This window comes from Nyctibius grandis, chromosome 3 (genome assembly GCF_013368605.1).
Source record: "Nyctibius grandis isolate bNycGra1 chromosome 3, bNycGra1.pri, whole genome shotgun sequence".
Lineage (NCBI taxonomy): Eukaryota > Metazoa > Chordata > Aves > Nyctibiiformes > Nyctibiidae > Nyctibius > Nyctibius grandis.
The window spans coordinates 52,608,938-52,629,515 of record NC_090660.1 but is presented as its reverse complement, the minus strand read 5'-3'; the positions used below and the strand labels follow the sequence as shown (position 1 = coordinate 52,629,515).

At 39.4% G+C, this 20,578-nt stretch overlaps 1 protein-coding gene across 2 annotated transcripts in view; it reads left to right on the top strand.

Annotated features, from left to right (window-relative positions):
- LDLRAD4 (low density lipoprotein receptor class A domain containing 4) overlaps positions 1-20,578 on the top strand; it is a 293,179-nt gene that overhangs the window by 61,896 nt on the left and 210,705 nt on the right. Inside the window, exon 1 of one of the 2 annotated variants that reach the window (XM_068395927.1) lies at positions 12,102-12,135. The exons of the other annotated variant lie outside the window; for it this stretch is intronic. The gene's annotated coding sequence lies outside the window, so the exon portion shown is untranslated. Of the gene's footprint in view, positions 1-12,101; positions 12,136-20,578 lie in introns of those variants that run through there. 2 annotated transcript variants of the gene reach the window in all.

Genomic DNA, 20,578 nt, shown 5'->3' with positions numbered 1-20,578 from the left:
GCCAGCTTTCTAGTTTTTTATCTGTGCTTTTGACTTGTTTGCTTTTCCAAATACTTTCTCTCTTTTTTTTTTTTTTTTTTTTTCCCTTAACCCAAAACTCAGAGCAGCACTTGTGCATGTGTTTTACTGTTTTCTTAAATCAAGCCTTGGTCCTCAGGGCATGACTCTTGTATTATTAAACTGTAACCGCTGGGAAGTTCTTAGGGGCTCACTGAGCTTGCATTCGCTAGTGAAGTGTTCCAGGTTATAACAGCAGTCTTTGCCATGCACTAACAGTGTTTTACATTAACAGTATTTATAAAAAAGTGACACTGAGGAGTAACCTTGGAAGATGAAGAGTTTGTGTTTTAGCATGAGGTATTTGTTCTAAAATGGCTAATTATGTTGAGGACGAAATTAATTTAAAGAGAGTGATATACACTGAAAATACAGAACTTTTTTTAAAAAAAGGATTTTTATATGATTTTTTAGTTTAGCTTCATTTAAGTTTTCAGTTGCTGACTTTTAAACAGTCTGCTTTCTTAAACTAAAATAAGCACATTTAGTGCAAAATGAACTTTGACTTTCAAAGCACTAACAAAGAAGAATTCTGAATAATTAGGCCTTTGATGATACATTAATATTTTATGTTGAACTATTTACTAATTGCAAAAGAGAATTTTCTTTTTCATTTTCTTTTGAAAAATTAAAGTATTTGTATGAGCTGTGATAGACTGCTGCCAAAGATCTCGTCCTCTGAAAAAGTCTAGTAAAATGAGACCAGCCTGGCTGGGATTTTGTAGGGGGGTGTAGCTATTTGGCAGTAATGTGACCAAAAGAGATTGGTGGTGGGGTGGCTTTCTATGTGCAGAAGCTTGTTTCTTGTCGTCCTTCTTCATTTCCACCCTCTTAATGGAATATAAAATGCTAGGTTTGGATTTCATTTTAATACAGCTGAAGTTTGGTCTCGTCGATAAGAAGGTCCAAAGTGTGTATCTCTTGGAATTCTCTGGAAAAATGATGTATCTTTCAAAGCTGTTTTTTCTAAAATACTACTCTAATTTAAAGAATTCATGTCAAACTTGTAGATCAAAGACGGACTGTATAGCAGCACATTGCTATATTACTACATGCTAGGGGAAATATATCACAAGGACTTTATATTTAAAAGGGAATTCTAATAAAAAGAGATTTATGGATGTGATGATCTTGGTTGGCAGGCAGTGAGAATTGCTTGTCTCCTGCCTGAATTTGAGTGCATTAAATAGCTGAAATACTAATTAGGAAAATAGACTGGGTGATCAAAATTTTTTCATTTCAGATTTTGAATCTTTTGCTTTCTCTTTTACTATGTTGCGCGCCCTGGCTTTATCCTTCTAGTGATTAAAAAGTATTCCAGGATGTGTAGTAGGACTTTAGGTTTGATAGCATATCTTGCAGTATTGCCTAGCAAAAGTTTTAATTATTTGTCATCACTGTTCAGATGGTGCTGAGTATGTGTGTTTTCTGTTTTTTGTTCTCTGGTGTTCTTCAGTGCATTACTAGAAGGTCTTGTTTTAATATATTATAAATATTCTCATTAATGCATCCTGTTACAGTTAGAAGACTCCAGGCCTAGATGTTTTTTTTAGTGAATGTATTTTAGTTACAAATATTTGTACCTGTTTTCCTTTTATACTGCACCAATATCTCATATATATGGAGCTTGAAGCTCATCAGGTACAAACCTCATGCTCAAATATGGACTGGAATTTAACTTTCTTATATTCAAACCAGGAAAAAATGGTGTACCCGCCACTGAAGTGCCTTTTCATAGTGCAGGCTAACCTTAGTTTAGTACTGCTTTGGCTAGTCAGCTTTCTGTAGGCAAAATGACTGCAATGTTAGGAGTAGAGAGAATGTGTGTTGAAGAACTGAAGAAAAAAAGCTAATAATTTCCTGCACCTGACCTCACAGAGAAACCTCGTCCTTCCCCCAAGCCAGCCACGATAAAATACCATAAATTTTCTCCACATGTTCTAGCTGTACTCAAGCAGACACTACGAAATGTTTGAAGCTGTAACAAGATACCTTTCATCCTGAAGAGTGGGACTGAATTTCACCTGATTCTTTTCTGAATGGTTTTTTTTTTGGCTAGACGTTTGAGTTGTATTTGTTTTATTTTTTTTTCCACAGGATATCTGCTAGTGAAGGGAAACATTGTTGGATGTACATTTCAGCATTTAATTTTTTGGCTCAATGACCCATAGCTCCTTTTGTTGATGTTTTGGGGAGGAAATAGATCAGTGTTAGTGGCGTATCTTATATATGAGATAAACTTCTTCATCACTTAGTGCTAAACCTAAAGACAAAAAAGCAGAACAAAGAAGATGGAACATTAACTTGCAATATTTATTTTGGAATTGATGTATGCAGGTTAAAGTTTGTTTCTCTGTGTAACATTAGCCAAAATTTTATAATGTAAACATGATTCTTTATGACTGCAGGATTGAGTAAGATGTATCACACTGATATGGTGATAGAAATGCCTTTTAAGAAAATTTGGGTTTTATAATAGGAGGTTTAGTTATAAAAATGTTAAACTAAATAGGCAAATTCTTAGTATGAGTCCTTTGGGAAGTGCTGTTACACTTGGGATACAGTCAGTTCAGTTTGATTGCCACTGTTTGCAAGATGAAATTCTTCTGGCTTGCTTAGCATCTACTATTTAAAAAAAACCTCTTGGGTTCCTACTAACGCATAGCCTTGAAAAAGTCACATCCAGGTCTGAAAGAGCGGGTCTCAGAATTGTAATCGCCAAACCAAATTTCTTAGCCTAGTACTTTAAAAGTGAAGAATCCCTCTTGTCCTTCCTTTTTAAAGCAGTGAGCTATGTTGTATCTTACAGCTGCCAAAAATGTGCCAATGAAGATGAAACCGATGTTCCCTCATGAGTGCCTTCAGTGTGTTTCAGAAACTGGTGAAGCCAGTTGGACATTTGCAAAGGTGCCCAGGAACAAGGGCTAGAGGGTGGCTTGTAGCCCAAATTTCTGCTCATTTGCTATGTTTAATAAAACAGGAAAGAGAAAAAACAATTTTTCATTACTAAAATTTGAAAGTTACATTTTGAAGCAGCTTGAAATGTTTTTAATAATAATGAGCTAGGTCTGTGTCTAGTTTTACACCCCATGCTACTGTGCTACAGAATGGATTGAAGTAACTGTAGATAGCTGTTTGCCATCTGAGCCCTCCTACCTTGTTGGCAAGATGACATTGAAAGTGCAATGGGGGAATCCCCTGCTCAGACGCCCAGGATTCAGTGACCACCAGAAACATCGAGTGCAAAACCAGTTGGTGATTAAGGAGGAAAAATCTATTACAGACTGCTCTGCCATCTTTCTGTGTGACCTCGGATCAGTTCATCAGCTCTTTCTTTCACTGGGTTGCATCCGTGTTCAAAGGGTTATGTTACTATTTGGACCAGGTTCCCTCCCTTTGTATACCTGTGCTAAGTGACTTCACCGGGGTTGTTTCTGGTCAGTACAGATGTGAGAAAGATGAGAAGCAGGGTTTCTGTTTACATTGTCAAATATGTTTGATTTCTTTTTAAACTTCATCATTCAGCTTGTGTGTAGAACATAGACCAATATTTTCTTAATGTGCAAAGTAAGAAGGAAAAAGTTAAGATGATGAACTCTTCAGAATATAAGTCTATGAGCAAGTCAAAGATTAAAGTAGTAGTAGTTAATGCTTCTCTGGAAATTAGTTTCTTCAGTATACGGTGGTTTTACATGCTGATGAATTTTGGATATGCAGAGGAGCACCTGAATGTCAGTGAGAATGTCAGCAAAGTTGTTTCACACTTCAGGTCTGTCCTACAAGGAAAGGCCGTTGCAGTCCGCAGCGTTCCTTGTCTGGATATGCTAATGCACTGTGAAAGTGCACCTCGTGCCTGGATGGGCCCTGATGATAGAACACCGCCTGGAGATCTCACAAAGTGCTGGTGTGTCAGAGCACCCACAAGCAGAGAGCGAATAGTACTGCTCTCCAAAGGTCATGTCTGTGGGAGTTAGCTAGTGCGCCCTTCTCGTGTGGGGCTGGAGTCCGCTCTAAAAAGTTCTTTTCTTCTTTGTAACCTCAAAATCCGTGGTTTAATGTGTAAAATCAATAAGGCTGATAAAGAGTCTTAATTTAGACAGTGGGAAAGAATAGCAAACATTAAAAGCTTTAAAGCCTTAAAACTGGCTCTTTGAGTTAGTATGGCTGGCTGATTTCAAGTCTTGCCTACTGCAGTATTCCCCAAAATGTTTTGATAAGGGAATCACCTTATTCTCATTTCCAGTTTTCCTTTGTTTCTTTACCTTCTAATGAGAAAAACGCTTCCACTTCTTGGAACAATTGCTGGTAGTTACATATGACAATTTGCCAAACAAAGTTCATAGTTACTCTCACTAGTGGATGAACATTTTTAAATATTAAAAAAATACAACTATAATCTTATATTTATTTTTTCCATCTTATGTTTTGCAGTACTGTTAATCTCTCACCTCCTATTTAAAACCTTATGCCTCTTTTTTTCTCCTAGGCTTTTAATATTTAATGTCATTAACTGTGAGTGTAGTGTATCATTTGTGTACGTAACATTAAATAATAAAATATGTGCAACTAAAGTGTAATTTGAAGTAGCTTACCTATCGTTATGCTCTTGCAATTTTATTTGGGACCTGGTTATGCTCAAACACTTCTCATAAAACATGTATATGTAAAACTTTCCTGTGTTAATATAGCTAAAAAAAAATCTTCAAATGACTTTTAGCAGTAGCAATATATCAGACTTGCAACTATTTTTAGTGTCTTACAGGACATTTGTATTCATAGATAACCTCTTGTCCTGGACTTACTTGTTCATAAAGTGTGTGTCAAGATCAGAGCATCCCAACAGGTAGGAAGTCAAGGAAGGGTACCAGGAGACCTGCATGGTTGAACAGGGAACTGCTGGGCAAACTCAAGTGGAAGAAGAAGGTGTACAGATCGTGGAAGGAGGGGCTGGCCACTTGGGAGGAATATAAGTCTGTTGTCAGAGGATGTAGGGAGGCAACTAGGAAAGCTAAGGCCTCCTTGGAATTAAACCTTGCAAGAGAGGTCAAGGACAACAGAAAGGGCTTCTTCAAATACATTGCAGGTAAAGCCAACACTAGAGGCAATGTAGGCCCACTGATGAATGAGGTGGGGGTCCTGGAGACAGAGGATAAAAAGAAGGCGGAGTTACTGAATGCCTTCTTTGCCTCTGTCTATACTGTTGGAAGCTGTCCTGAGGAGCCCTGGACCCCTGCGGCCTCAGAAGAAGTCAGGATAGAGGAGGAATCTGTCTTGGTTGATGAGGGCTGGGTCAGGGACCAATTAAGCAACCTGGATGTCCATAAATCCATGGGCCCTGATGGGATGCACCCGCGGGTGCTGAGGGAGCTGGCGGAAGTCATTGCTAGGCCACTCTCCATCATCTTTGCTAAGTCATGGGCAACAGGAGAGGTGCCTGAGGACTGGAGGAAAGCGAATGTCACTCCAGTCTTCAAAAGGGCAGGAAGGAGGACCCGGGTAACTATAGACCGGTCAGCCTCACCTCCATCCCTGGAAAGGTGATGGAGCAACTTGTTCTTGGTGCTGTCTCTAGGCACATCAAGGATAGGGGGATCATTAGGGGCAGTCAGCATGGCTTCACCAACGGGAAGTCTTGCTCAACCAACTTGATAGCCTTTTATGAGGATGTTACCCGGTGGATAGATGATGGTAAAGCTGTGGATGTGGTCTATCTCGATTTCAGTAAAGCGTTTGACACGGTCTCCCACAGCATCCTCGCAGCTAAACTGAGGAAGTGTGGTCTGGATGATCGGGTAGTGAGGTGGATTGTGAACTGGCTGAAGGAAAGAAGCCATAGAGTAGTGGTCAGTGGGACAGAGTCCAGTTGGAGGTCTGTGTCTAGCGGAGTTCCGCAAGGGTCGGTTCTGGGACCAGTTCTATTCAATATATTCATTAATGACTTGGATGAGGGATTAGAGTGCGCTGTCAGCAAGTTCGCTGATGACACAAAACTGGGAGGAGTGGCTGAGATGCCGGAAGGCTGCGCAGCCATTCAGAGAGACCTGGACAGGCTGGAGAGTTGGGCGGGGAGAAATTTAATGAAATATAACAAGGGCAAGTGTAGAGTCCTGCATCTGGGCAAGAACAACCCCATGTACCAGTACAAGTTGGGGACAGAGCTGTTGGAGACCAGCGTAGGGGAAAGGGACCTGGGGGTCCTAGTGGACAACAGGATGACCATGAGCCAGCAGTGTGCCCTTGTGGCCAAGAAGGCCAATGGCATCCTGGGGTGTATTAGAAGGGGTGTGGTCAGCAGGTCGAGAGAGGTTCTCCTCCCCCTCTACTCTGCCCTGGTGAGGCCGCATCTGGAATATTGTGTCCAGTTCTGGGCCCCTCAGTTCAAGAAGGACAGGGAACTGCTAGAGAGAGTTCAGCGCAGAGCCACGAAGATGATTAAGGGAGTGGAACATCTCCCTTATGAGGAGAGGCTGAGGGAGCTGGGTCTCTTTAGCTTAGAGAAGAGGAGACTGAGGGGTGACCTCATTAATGTTTATAAATATGTAAAGGGCAAGTGTCAAGAGGATGGAGCCAGGCTCTTCTCAGTGACATCCCTTGACAGGACAAGGGGCAATGGGTGCAAGCTGGAGCACAGGAGGTTCCACTTAAATTTGAGGAAAAACTTCTTTACTGTAAGGGTGACTGAACACTGGAACAGGCTGCCCAGAGAGGTTGTGGAGTCTTCTTCTCTGGAGACGTTCAAAACCCGCCTGGACGCGTTCCTGTGTGATATGGTCTAGGCAATCCTGCCCCGGCAGGGGGATTGGACTAGATGATCTTTCGAGGTCCCTTCCAATCCCTAACATTCTGTGATTCTGTGATTCTGTGTCAGTTGTGGATGTGCAAACTGTTTTAATTTCAAACTTACATCTGAGTTCTAGATGATTTGGCTGTGCATTTTTTCAGCTGTGAGGAAAAGACATTTCCTATTTAGTGAGGAAAAGGTTTATCTCATGACTGCAGTTACAGGACTGCAGGCTGAAGCAAAGCTCTGCGAAGAGGAAATGCTCTTCCTGCTTTTGTTTCCTTTTTTGGTTCTTCCCAAAGAACTGTTCCTTGACCCCGCTTGGTTAGTTTAGAAGTTCCGGTTCACCAGCATGGTCTGTTCTCTAATTTTTTGCTTAAAAAGGAAAAGCATTTTGAGTCTGCTTTTATGAGTATATTTAAGTAATGTTTGTTCTTCTGTTCAACCAGTGTTTTCATTGTTAGACATTTAAAAGATAGGTGAGAGTTCATCTTTCAAGCATATACTTTGCTGTTTGTTTTTATTTCTATGCACCATGGTTGTTGCTTATTTAAATTAGGAGAGCCATTGTCCATGGTCATTGGATTTCATTTGGCTTTGTTTTTTCCATTCCTGATACCTGTTGAAGACTGGTAGGTCAGATCATTCCAAGTTTGGTATCTTAAGTTAACATTTTCTTGTCTGCTTCTCCTTGAGGCACCATTTGTGGCCACTGTTGTTGCTTGCTTCACTGTTGAAAGTAAGTTTATTCTCAAGCGCTCACAAAGAAAGTACCAGCTGATTTAACTACCATGCAAACTGCAAGGCACCCGACTTCCTACCCAACAGTCCTTCTTGGTATATGTAAATAAAGTGTAGGTATCTCCCTCCCTATCCTTATAGCACCGTTATGTTAGCTCTATGCTATGCAAGGTCATTCCTATGATATTTGTCTAGTTTCAGCTGCTGCATGCTGTTTCCGAGGCACTTGGGTGCTTGCTTAGTGCTTTGTGCTCTGTCGTTGAAGTCTCATGTTGTCAGAAAATGCAGTGGAAGAGCAGCCAGCGTCTCCGGTGCTACTCTGGAATGCCTGTTCACGGGGAGCTGTGCTGGATGGGGGCTTGGGCCTCATCCAGCCTCAACTCTTTCTGAAGGGTTAAGAGTTTGAAGTAAAGGGAAAGGATTGATTTTTGTCAGCTTTTTTTGCATGTATAAGCATACAACTTAAAAATTAAATAGAATGAAAACCCCTTCTTCTCCTAGGACCTGATACTGTAGTCCAGTCCTCATTGAGTTCACTGAGGCATAAAGGTGGATAATTCACATTACCCGTTGTTGCTTGGTGCACCAAGAATGATGTCTCACAGGTGACCATGTTTGACCATAGCTATTAATCACCTCAAAATTTGGTAAATGTGACATCTGAAAATGTTTACAAATTTAGAACAGCAACAAAATAAAACCTGACATTAGTTTATACTAAAAGTAAATAAAGTATCTTACTAGCAGTATCCAGTGTGACTACGTATAATAATATATTTTTTCTGAAATTCTTGTTAAATCCTGCATTGGAAAACGTGATAAACTTAACTAAGTGTCTGGTGCCAGAAAAACTATGCTACTTATTTTCACTTGCAAGGGTTTTTGAAGAATGCTGTCTAACAGGAGAACAAATTTGATTTAAAAAAAAAAAAACTTACAAAAGTAGTACAGACTTGATAATGGTCAAGGCAAAGAAGCTGAAAATGGTTTGAATTTACAGAAGTAAATTGCAAACAAAATCTGAGGTAGTGTGGATATATATATGTGGTAGAGTTATCATGATGGTTGTACACTAGACTAGCAAGATAGCACGTCCAAAAACGAGTATTTGGGTGTATTGAAAGTAGGACACTTCTACCTAATGTGGGCCATTTGGTCAGCTTAAATGTACTCCAGAAAACCTTTACTCTCTCAGTAATGGACTGATCCAAGTTCTTAATTACTTTCCCGTATTATCAAGCTAAGCTGTTGGATTCTTTACCTACATGTGGGGCTTTTTCCTGCATTTCAGTAGCTTCCTCTTTTCATTCCAGGGTTTTGGTAATTCAGCAAAGATTATGTGTACACCTGGTAAATTATCTTCCCTCTTCTCTAAGCATTATGATTGGGAGTTATTAGGGAAATGCAGCACATCTCTCTTTGCTTTTGTTAAAACAAAAGCCACCCTCAGTATTAACTCTTCCAGACATTTTCCTCAGTTACCCACAGAAAACATCTTCAGTAATTTTTTTCTAGTAATGCAGGCTGGGGGCATGGATCAGCAGGAGGTGAGAAAATAACATTCCGTTTTATATTCAGATTTATAGTCATGCACAAGTAACACATGAATGATTTTTTAATGAATGGTTAAGCAATTACCAGTGTACAATTTGCTGATACCTTGTTAATTATCAGCTATACATCTTTTAAACAAAACCTCATGATAATTAATAGCCACCTTTTTGTTTATAATAGTTAATAATAGAAAATTAATCTAGTTTGCAGTGGGTATATAAGGTGATAATCTATGTTAATAAATTATAAATGAAACCTTAATATTCAGTAAATCTGACAATGATAACCAGAAATCGTTTCTAAAAAGAACATCCTTTTGGAGTAATAATTTTTCCTAAACATTACTATTGGGAATTGACTGATGTTAAAAGATATCAACATTTTTACCTTATCCTTGCTGGAGTTGGCACTGCTTTATTTTTTTTTCTCCCTTAGCTAAAGGGTCAACTTCTCCAGTAGGTTTTTGAGTGGAGAGGAAGGTTGAGATTAGGGTGGTGGTGGTGGAAGAAAAAATAGTATTAAAACATACTCTTGAGAAAGTATTTTATTTCTAGACTGAACATTATTTTGTCTCATACATTAAGCTGCTGCACCTGCTTTTCCCATCCCTGTGCTTTGTGGAAGGCTCTGCTCGAGGCCAAGGTGACCTCCCTAACCACCCTTCACCATTGACCTCTGACCTACCACTCGTGCCTAGAGGTTTAAACATGTCCTGCCTATGGATGGTTGTATTTGTCCCGTCACAGGTTTTTTCCAGCTTCCTTGCTTTCTTAGGTGTGGGAAAAACTCTGGTAACATGTAGACAGTAGCAGGTGATGGTTTTATTAAGTGTCTAACTCATAATTGGCAGGAGAAGTGTGATGATGCTGACATAAGGCCACGAAGGAAATATCCTGGGTTATGGAGGCACGGATTCTTTGAATTGAAAGGAGTGTGCGCCTCAGCAGAGAGCACTAAGGATGGGGTTTTTTTTAATTAAAAAAAAAAAATTACTTTTGCATTTCTGAAGGAGCTTATTCAGAGCAAAATGATTGCGCTTGTATCTTGCAGGCGCTGGTGCTGCGGTGACAGAACCTGCAATGAAAACAAGGCTTCTCTGCTTTGATAATGGCTTGTACCTGACTGTGTAGCGATTAATGCTCTTATAAGAGAAGCATGATGGTAGCTTCTGAAGGACCTAATGAAGATGTTTATTGCTGATCTAAAAATTAAAGAAAAGGAGGCACTTTAAAAGAAAGTAAATGACTCTCATAGTTGGTCAGACCTTATATTGGCTGTTTTCCAGGTCTGATGTCATATAAGAAATTCAGTTTGAGAAAACGTAAACCTGAAAGTAAACCTTAATATTTAGCCCACAATATAAACAAACACCTCAATCTGTGTTCTTACGAGCTCCCATCCTGTTTCTCATGCATGAAATACTCCTCCTGTTTTCCTTCACCTCTTCCCTTGAGTGGTGTTTTTGGTGGGCATGACTGCAAAGTGTCGGAGTGAAGGTGTAGCCAGCAAGAGTCAAAAGAAAAGTCATGACGGGGTAACACAAAGACCAGGAGAGTGGCAGAGCTTGGGGCCCAGCTTGTGCTCCCAGATTTTAGTGGGTTTTTTTGACACGTACAGTTCCCTTGTGTCGCCCACATGGTATGTTTCCATACCTTTCCTCTGTGCCTGTGAGGGAGAAGTGAGTTGATGTGCATCTGCCTACTGTTTCAAGATGCACCTTACGAGTAAGGAAGGGCAAGGAGAAAAAGGTGCCCCTTTTTGTCACTTTTACTGCTGTTTTGGTGCTGCTTGAATTGGGGATTGTGAGTGGTTTAAAGATCTCTTTAATGATGATATGCTAATATATTAAAAAGGAATGTCCTCATATCTCCTTTGAATGGAAGGGTGGTTGTACTGGATTTGTTTGCAGTAGTTGTAAGCTCTCTGGGGTGATGACCTTTCTTATGTGGTTTGTAAAGCCACATTGTTTACTGGTGGTGTTCTGCAAGTTGCTGTAAAAAAATAATATGGGGGGTAATGTAGCAGCACTTACCTCTTCTATTCTTTTTCTCTCTCCAATGTAATAAAATGATACAAATATAATTGAAGAAGATACTGGGCTAATGTAGTCTAAATGCTGTTGTTTTAAAGGAATTAGAAGCCATTTATCACTTATTTAGAGTAAAATATCTTTTTTAATTCTGTGAAGATGGATATGTCAAAGTTTGGTGTGAAAAATTCTATATAGCTATTAACTTAATTTTGAGGATGTTAACTATATATTTTTAAACATATCCATAGAGACCAGTAATGTTTCAGGCACATGCTCTTTAAAAGCGCTGCCATAGTTTAGTTTGCTTCAGATATTTCTGAACACAGGATCCAAAATTAGATTGATTGCAAGTAAATAAAAAGGAAAATATTTAAAAATCTGATTCAGGTTTAGTCACGTTTTTAAAAAAAAACGCTGAAAACAGAGGAATATTTCCCATTTTGAAACTTAGATAATAGTTTTTGCAGTGTTTTCTGCAATATTTAGTGTTTTTTAAGACTTCAAATTGTGGACTCAGTTGATTATATGATAAATTCAGTTTTCACTGGAAAGGTGAGATGTGTACAGCTCTGCTGATTCAGAGAAAAGCTGGAAAATGCTTCTGAGACACCCTGATTCATTTTATTATTTTTTAAGTGTCATGATTTTGGGAATTGCAGCCTGTGCCTTTTAAAAGATCGAGTTTTGCGATACGCGGCATGCCACATATTGAACAGAGACTAATATTGAATGTCGCCTGCTCTTCTGTGGTAATGAATCCGCTAATGAATGGCTGCGGAAAGTTTAAAGGTTATTATCTCGTGTTTGTTTACTTTGTAAAGATAAGATTTCAGAGAAAATCGAAGGGTACTGTCTGGAATTCCCAGTCACTGCAGTTCCATGGAGAGCATCGATCCCTTCCTAGAGGTTGCCAGGGACTCATTATCTCCCTCTTCATTGTAGGCTGCTGATGAAATCTCCAATATTTCAGGTTGGCGATTCTTTTATTGTTGTTTTGGCAGTTTGTCAAAATTAAATGGCTTAACCAAATCAATATGCTGTCTTGCTCGTTAACATCTGCATTTCACATGTCCAGATTTTTTTCATTTTCAATGTAGTCAGAATGGAATGAGCCACAATGATGACAAAAAGAGCCTTTTTGGCCTCTGAAGCTTTTGGACCGTAAGGAAACTTTCCAGAAAATAAACTCTTAGTTACACAGTCACAGCTTCCACCGAGATCAGTGATAATTGCACACATGTGTCCGTGGGTAGGAATCTGTTGGTAAAGAATAGATGCAGCAAGGTCAGAGACAGAGTATAAGCTATGATGATCATGAACTTTACTTAAGTTAGAAAAACACTTTGTGTGTTTGGCTGTGTTTGTTGGTGAGACAATTAATTGCATAGTTAAGAATAAATAAACGACGTCCTCTCTGTTGTGATGGCCTCTCCTTCCATGGGGTGACTAAGCTTTTCTCACCAATTGAAGTTCTGGTGATACGTGGCTTTAGATACATGTTTATCGTTAGCTAAAATAACACAGCTGTTAAGAAGAGGTTTATTGCTATACTTGTTCTGCATGCTAAGCACATTCTGTGTACATGTCAAACAAAATGCCAATTTAGTAGGCCCCCTCAGAGTTTCTGAAGGAGTGATGATGAAAGTTTGGCAAGTTTACTTGCGCCGTTTTGTATAAAATCTGCACGGCCATTATCCACCAGACACTTGCAATATGAAAAATGCCAATGGTGTTTTTACATTCATAAGAGTCTAATAAGCTACACATGTCAAAACTGTAAAGTTGAATTATCTTAAGCATGCATGAATATAGCAATACAGTTTTCTTATTCATGTGGAGCTGTTCCTAATCTTAAAAATAAATAAATAGAATTGGAAATATATAAATATAGTACATGTATTTTAACACTTCACTGGCGTGCAGTGGGGTGGGCAAGGGCATGTGTTTTGGAAGTGCCCCCCTGTGAGTGGCCCAGGCTGAGAGCAGCAGAGGCTTGAGGGGCACAGTGCCTCTTAGAGCCTAGTTTTTGCTATAAACTGGCAAAATCTAGCACAGGGATTTAGTCATTATTTCTTTTACTAAGAAACAACATGCAGCCAAAAAATGCACTTAGTCTTTATTTTAGTTTGTTGCAGTTGAAAATAATTTCATGCCTTTTTTTTAATCACAAATTTCGTTCTGTAAGAGTTTGGATCCTGCTGTTCCGAGTGTCACTAATGGTCACTAATGCTAAGCATAAAAACCAAAACAAACCAAAAAAACTAACTTTTTTTTTTTTTTAATCAAATCATGAAATATAAACCCAATTTACTTTCACTTCTTTTTACTTTTTTCTGTTGTTTGAATGATTGGAATTCAAGTTTTTCTACCTTTCTCTGTCACCATGCTGAATATTTTTGTAACCTGTAAGCTGTGTTTTAGTACCCAGAGCTATTTGTACCATTTCTGAATGACCACCGATGTACTCAAATTATTGTCTGAATTGAGAAGTCATGCTAGAAGGCAAAATACAAAATCCATATTAAAATTAAGAGTCATTAATTTGGTCTCAATTTGTTTTGTGCAGAAACATAAAGGGAAGTAAATAAAAGGAAAATGGCTTGGTTTAGACACATCTGTCTACATCCTTTCCTGACACCCCAATAACAAATACATCAGGTTGTCAAATTCAAGTTGTCAGACGTATGGTACAGTGGTGGAAAGCTGTCTGTCTGTTGCAGAATAGATAGAGCCCGGTGCAAATGGAGAGGACGATACCCTACTTCTGTTTCTGCTGTCAGTTTCATTTTTGCTTCATTTAACTATCCAGCCTCTGCAGCCACGCTGGTGTAGAAGCTGTAGATTTTCACAAAATAACACTTTCCCCTTTCCAGGCAACATCTAAAGTATTTAATAATACGCTTTATAATTTCCCTTTTTACCTCACATCAGATGAGAGTTTGAAGAGCTCGGGCTGAGCGAAAGGGAAATTCAGGCTAACATTTTTCACAGAGTCTATTTTGAGCATCAGCTCTGGGTGCCAAACTTCAGAGGGAGGCTTTGACTTAAAGAGAAATCCCGTGCTCTCACCTCGTGCTCACTGAGGTTTGAACTACGGGATTCAGCACCTCTGTCAGGCTTGAAATGTTTTAGACTGAGTACCCTAATTTAGTTACTCTTTGATAAACTGACTTACATGGGCTGCCAGAGGTCAAATGAACCCACTCAGGATCAGGCAAGGAAAAGAGTTGTGTGAACACCCTGTTTTGTGCTTAGCTTTCAAGACTGTCTTCTCGGGCCTCTCAGAAAATCTCTCCTTTAATGACAAGCCAGGAAATCTTTTAACCAGACCTGAACTAAACATTTATGTCCCCCTTTTTTAATGCCTTCCAGACTAATAGTAATCTTAAATAGTGTTTTTCATATTTGAGTTTCCTAGATTTGCTGCCTTTCTTTTTTTTTGCTTTGCTTATTCAGTCCAAGTTAGTATTTGAAAAATGAAGAGTAAATTATGGAGTATTTTCGAAATATGGAGTACTTACAAAATATCGATAATTTTGTCACCACAATGACATGTTTATACTGATGTATCTCTGCTGTAATCAATTTAAGTTTTTTCTATCATAGGCGAGGAATAACTTGATCAGGATTACTGAGTTCACAGCATAGCTAATATACTTCCACGGTACCCCTGAGGTATATGATACTTCCATGAAGCCAAATGTGAACGTTCCTGTTACAAGGTAATGGAAAGCGATGACTGATCAGCACGCTTAATTTTGATGTTTTTTCTCTGTTGATCCCTGATCAGATAATTGCTCAACAAAGTTACAATACCAGTGAAAAATAGCTATGTTATTCTCAAGGGAAAGGTAGCTTATTGATATTTCAAGTGTCAGTCCTCCAGATGTACGATACTAGATTTCTCTGCGTACAATACTTCTGCTAGCAGTTAGGAATTAACTACCTCTGGACCCGCCCTGGAAGTGCATGGTGTCAGTCTACCTAAGCACAGCAGCGGAGTGATGCAAAACTTCTCCCTTTACCCAGTTTTGTTCTCCTGTCCCTCCTCTAAGTGTTACCAGGATTTGTGTGCTTATTGTAAAGATTTTCTTTGAAAATGCAGTAATACAACTTACGCACAGTTGGAAACAGGTTAATTTGTTTTCAATTACTAGCTGCTTTTCCATTCACACGGAACTAAAATCTTTGCTCCATATAAGTTACAAGTGAAAATTACTTGGACTGGGGTTGGCCTATTAAAAAAAAAAAAAAGAAAGAAAAAAGAATTAACTTCAGAATACTAGATTTAGCTGAGTTGGGTTGACAGTGTCCTGTTAAGGCCACAGTGTGAAACAAAACCTTGTTTAAGCAGCTGCAGGAAGCTTGCACATTCCTGGAGTGTGTCTCAGCTTTAAAATCTTTGTACTTGTTTGCTGGCAGCTTTTTTTGTGTCATAGTAATGATAAGCAGACCTGACCTGGGAAGTGGGGACGTTACTAAAAAATAAATAGCGAGATTAAAAGAAAAAAAAAACATGTTTTGTACTAGTTTAACTAATGGGTATGTGAATGGGTGTTGTATTGTAAGCTTGAATTCTGACAGCAGGTAACAGTCAAGTACAGTTGCGTTATTGTAGGTACTTCTAGTTACCTGACAGTGTTGTGTTTTGATGAAGAAGCCAGTTGTTTGGTCTTGCTGTTTGCTACAGAAATAGAGAGCTGATGTCTTAGCAGGGAGAAAAACAACTGGAGGAAATGTTGGATGGAAAAATATTTTAGGTATTGCTATATGTGGTGGCATGAGTGTTTAAGGTCAGTATTATTCAGGCAGTTGGCTGATTAGATGCTGGCAGCGATGCTTTTCTCCTAATGAACAACTCGTGAAACCCTTTAATCACATCAGCCCTAGGTATCCACAAGTTTTCTACTGAGAAATATTTACAAAGATGAGTGATTTAAGACTGCCTTTAAGAAGACCTTTCATAGTCAAGAAATACACATACTTGCTAGTGGATATCATCATGTGCACGCATTTCTTTGCCACTTTTACATCAATATTACTGATTTTCCCTTTTCACAAGTAATGTTGCAAAGTTGTAGGCAGCCAGTTGTATATTGGCATAGAGCACATTCCTCTAAAACCGATTTAGGAGAAGAGTCTTAATTTTGTCTGGGAAGGGAAAAAGATCTCTTCTGCAGAACATTGTGATTCATCTCGCTGTGCTCAGGCCAGCCAGCCTGCAGGAAGCTGCGGAGTTGCTGAAACTTTTCTGCATAAGCTTTCAGCTCCGAAAAATACTTTTCTGTTCCTTGATTGGGGTATTGTTGTTCTTAGTCATCGGAGCCCAGGATCTCACCACGCACCTCTGCCATGTGTGTAAGAACACAACTTACTGCTGGGGGAAAAAAAAAGCTGAAACATAGGTTTTGTTTAAGTTGTTAGTCATTCTTACCAGCTCTGACTGTGAAGTGTCATAAAGTGGTATCCAATTCTTTTGAAAATTCTCTCCCTTGCTTATAAGTCTCTTGTGATGACTTACAGTGAAAAGCAGCTGTTGGAAGATGCCAAAGATTTTTGTCCTCTGGTAGCCTGGTGTCAGTTCAAGGAGGAGGCCATCTTTTCAGCAGGTGAAGGAGGCTACTAAAAGCTTACGGGGATTTTGTGCTTGGTAACTTCTTCTGCCAGGGGCACTGAAGGTTTTCTTCCTGCATTTCAGCTGAGGAAAGCTGAAGAATAAGTGGATTTGTGCATGTGCATTTAGAGGTGACCTATGACAAACCTAAGGTAAAAAATGAAAAAAATTGCTGAGAGGGCCATGTGATCTTTCTGTGGGTCAGTGTACAATGGCTGTAAGCCCCAGGATTTTTGTTTCAACACTACGCAGCACATAATGACATGTTACAACACCATATGGCCCTGGGATATCGGGTCAGTATTACAGCCACAGCTGTCTGGGGTGTTTGTTGTCCTGCTTTCTATTGCTGGTTAAGAAATACATCAACTGCATCACTTCTTGATCGTGATAGGTACAGCCTACCAGTAGATGGTCTCTGTTTCTTCAGTAGGTAGAAGTATACCAGTTGCTTTGGGCAGTCCAGAGATACTTTTATTAACGTGATGTCTAAATTAGCCCTTTGTATAGATTCTCAAAACAGTTGCTTTCGTGACATGGACTTCATCTGAACTGGATGTCTTTGCAGAGTTGATGTCACATGGGAACAAGGGCCATTCTGCTTCTTTGCTTGTCCTCTCACTCTCATTAAAGCACCTCGTATGGTTTAGAGAAGCTCAAATACGAGGCAAATCTTTAATGGGCACATGAAGATGTTGAGCCAATGTTTTGTGATGAAGATGTGTCAGGTGGCTCAATTCTCATTACTTTCTAATCGGTGCAGTTCTTACTGAGCACATCTGAGGCTGGACAGCCTGTGGCTCGGATCTTGGTGCTGGTCTTTCTTTGCCTACCTGGAAGGGAGGATATGGGAGCATGACACCTGGTTGGGTGCAGTTGTAGGGAACTGTAATCTCAGACACTCCTCAGTGACAGAAGAAGCAACAAGCCTTCTCGGGGCTTATGATCTCCATATGTTTGCTCTGACAAGAGTGCCACAAGCTGTCTTCTGTTTTTGGTCGCTCCCTAAATTAGTAAGGAAATCATTGACCCTTGGGCTTTACCTAGTAACACTGAATGCTTGAAGTCTTATATTTGATGTTTGAAAGCCCAACACAGGGACCTTCTGAGGATTTATGTTTTGCTTCAAGTTTCTGTTATTTCAGTGGTGACCCTGAAAAACCATCACTTTATAAGCAGAGAGCAGACACCTGCTCCACATCTGTTCCTTCTGTTCATCTGCCTTCTGAAGCTCTTCTCATGTTGTTACACTTACCCATCTTTTGTGTTCCTTGCCAAAAAGTTTGTGGTTCTCGGTTGCCATTTAAGGAGACAAAAAGATAGCGAGAAATCTCCTGTGACTAGCAAGGCAATATTAGTTGTGGTTTTGATGGTATTACTTCTGCAGCAGAGCATCTTACAGCCTCGGGCATTTAGATGATTTTGACTTCTCTACTGAGCTCTCCAACAATTTTTCTATTCTGCTGGAGCATCAGAGGGGCAGATGGACAATACTGTATCCTCCTAAGGTCTTCTTTAGCTGCAATATATGAAACAGAAATGTATTTTTGGCCTTTTTCCTTGCCCCCTGCTCTTACACTAGCTTTAATATTAGAAAGAAAAAAATAGTAACATGTTCAGGGGATTCAGTGCTTATAATTTTCTTTGCAAAATGTTTATAGAAAGTGTGAAAGATTCAAACAATTATCCTTGGTATCCTAAGTGTATCTTTGAAATTTAACTTCAAAAGTGATCTCGTCAGGATTCATTGCTCTGTAATCCGTAATCCAGTTGAAAATCTAGTGATTCTTATCTGAGTGGAAAGCAGAAAGTCTTTTCTGACTTTGTGGTGGCTAGTAAAAAGCGACGTAAACCACCATCATGTTTTCTAAATCAAGTCTCTTGAGACTTCGGTTCCTCTATAGTTCTCTCTGACTGACCTCAGGCCTGGGCATTTAAGGGGTGTTAGATGGAGGTTTAATGCATCTGAAGGATGTGTAAAACTGAGCTGTGTAAAGGTTCTTGTGTTTGTGGGATAGAGCCTGAATTGTTTCAGGTTTGACTGACACAGTAGATGCTCTGCAAGTAACTGCTCTGTTTTGGGCAACAATTTTTTGGGCAGACATAAATTCAGAGAATGCAGTGCAAGACAGAATCCCATTGAATTAATTCTGAACTTCTAAAACCCACTATTTGATAAAGCATAGATGCTCAGGTAGATAAATTGTCTTAATAAAAAATGATAAGTATTACTTTTAAGGACATACTGTGCAGCAGTGTCTTTAATTAACTGGAAGTATGTAGTCTGTATTTCAAATCGAAGAAGTAATGAAGCTGAAGGTAGTGTACTCTTGTCCGTTGGCTTTTGGATGGCAAATATGTCTGAAAGTTGTGATCTTCTGTGATGCCAGGATTTTTTTTTTTTTTAAAAAAAGCATCATGCGTTTGACCTTGTGCCGTCATCAGCTTGCCACATGGATCAAAAGATTGCCAGCCAGCCAGCCATGTGGGAAATGTTTTTAAAGTGTTTTGGGGTTTGAAAAATTAGAATTGCAGTTGTTGTCTTTCAGATGTCTTTTAGTTTAAAACTGAAAGATGGCACCATACACAACGGCAGAGTGAGAGCAGTGGTGTGGTGTTATTTTTCTGTTAGCAGACATGGGAGTGGAAATCTCATTATTCTGGTAGTTTCTGAATATTAAAATTCATCAAATGGTGTCTGCGAGGAGGAGAAGAAGAAGGAAAATTAAATGGGTGCTAGCAGCCCTCTGTTTCTAGCTCATGTAAGTACAGCAGCCGTGAAAAATCCAAATTTCTGGAAAAGAAGGAATGTTTATTATAAAAAGCCTCTAGTAGCTGAACAAACCAAACATCTGGTAGCCTGTGTAGGGATGGTTCATTAAACGAATTTATTTGTGCTTGTCTAAAACAGTCAAGATGAGTTCAGAACTAACCTACTAATCTCTCTAGAGTTCCTTCCCTTGCATGGGAATACACCCTGATTCAGACCTGGCCTGCAGTTACGGATATCTTCACTTCGGTAGTTGTGACTTCCAGTGACTTCAGTGACCCAAACAACTTCTCCTAAGACAAGATATTGTCTAACTGAAAAGACAGGAGCCTGGCTCAACAGGATTTTACATGTCTGCCGCTCGTACCAAAACCTGCGATAACACAGATACCCCAGGGTCTGGAGGGTGGGGTTCTTGGACTGTCCCAGATCTTCAAATATGTCCATTTATTCATCTGAAAAATTCATTGTTCCAGTTCTTCATGGTTATTTCTGCTGTTTGTAAGCAGGGCAGTAGAGCATGACAGGGGCCCAAAGGCTGCTCTGGTTTCCAAAAGTACTCACTGCTGCTCCTATGTGTCTGTTTTCCTGAATCATATATTCTGACACCTGGGTGAATTAACTCTTTGTAATTATATGACAGGTAACACTAGTTTTCTTTTGTAGGAAAGAGTAATCATTACAGAAATGAGTCACGGTACCATGAATTGCGGTGCTCAACAACTTTTCAAACATTAGACCTTAGATAGTAGAAAGGAGAAAGCCTGGTTCAGAATCTAAAGAGGGAGAGCAGTACCTAAACAGTGATAAGTTAAACAAAAGTTAGGAAAGACAGGTTGGAAGGTAAGTGTAGGAAAGGCAGATGAATCACTAAGTTGATGAGAATGACCGACTCAGTGTCATAGCAAATGCTTGCTCCATGGAACAAAAGACTTAACAAGGTAGTAAATGTTGTAAACGCATCTTATATAAGACCTAGCATTTCATGTTAAAGAAAGGCTTATTATGATTGCCACAATGAAATTTGCA